Below are 734 nucleotides of genomic sequence, written 5' to 3' on the forward strand. Positions count from 1 at the left end.
TGTTTGTAGCAAGGGAAAATGGACTTAATGAAAATATGGGCTCAGTTTGTCATCACAGCCTAGGAGGACTCGTCTAAGGTGAGCCTCCGCGCAACGGTCGAATCGAAGCGTTCGTAGAACGTCGAACGATATTGCGACTATCGAGTTGAATCGAAGATATTCGTACAAGGGATGGTCTAGAACGTAGGAGAAAATCAAACATATTGCATAACGTGAGAGCAGGAATGGAGAGAAGAAAGTACGTATCATGTTGTACAAGTAAGGGAAGAACCTCTATTCATCGCGTTCTTTGGCTTCCTCGACTTCATCATCGTCGTCGCCTAGAGAATTCGATAGTTCGAGTTCTCGAAGGCACTCTGTCGAGACATCTTTGAGATCTTCGGGAATTGGTATGGATTTGCGCGTGAAATACGGAATGATGCGGAATGCTGCGATGGGTCGATCGAGGACTGTACCGTTGAGTTCGCACACGATGTACGCGCTGCCCTTGTTGCGCAAGACAACGATGAGGGGGCCTAGATATCGCGGGCGCATCTTGCGGTTGAGGGACTTCTCGATCTTCGTGTTGCGTATGAGCACTAGGGCTCCGCGCTTGAAGTCAAAATCCTGGATTGAGTGCTCGTGCTCTTTCTCGAAGCGAATTGCTGCAGTTCGACGTGCTTCGTAGACCTTCGAGTGGAGTTCGGTGACTTGCTCGACGCATTTCTGGAGCGCAATGGCCCTACGGGCGATGA

Source organism: Postia placenta (genome assembly GCF_002117355.1).
Source record: "Postia placenta MAD-698-R-SB12 unplaced genomic scaffold POSPLAscaffold_14, whole genome shotgun sequence".
NCBI lineage: Eukaryota > Fungi > Basidiomycota > Agaricomycetes > Polyporales > Adustoporiaceae > Rhodonia > Rhodonia placenta.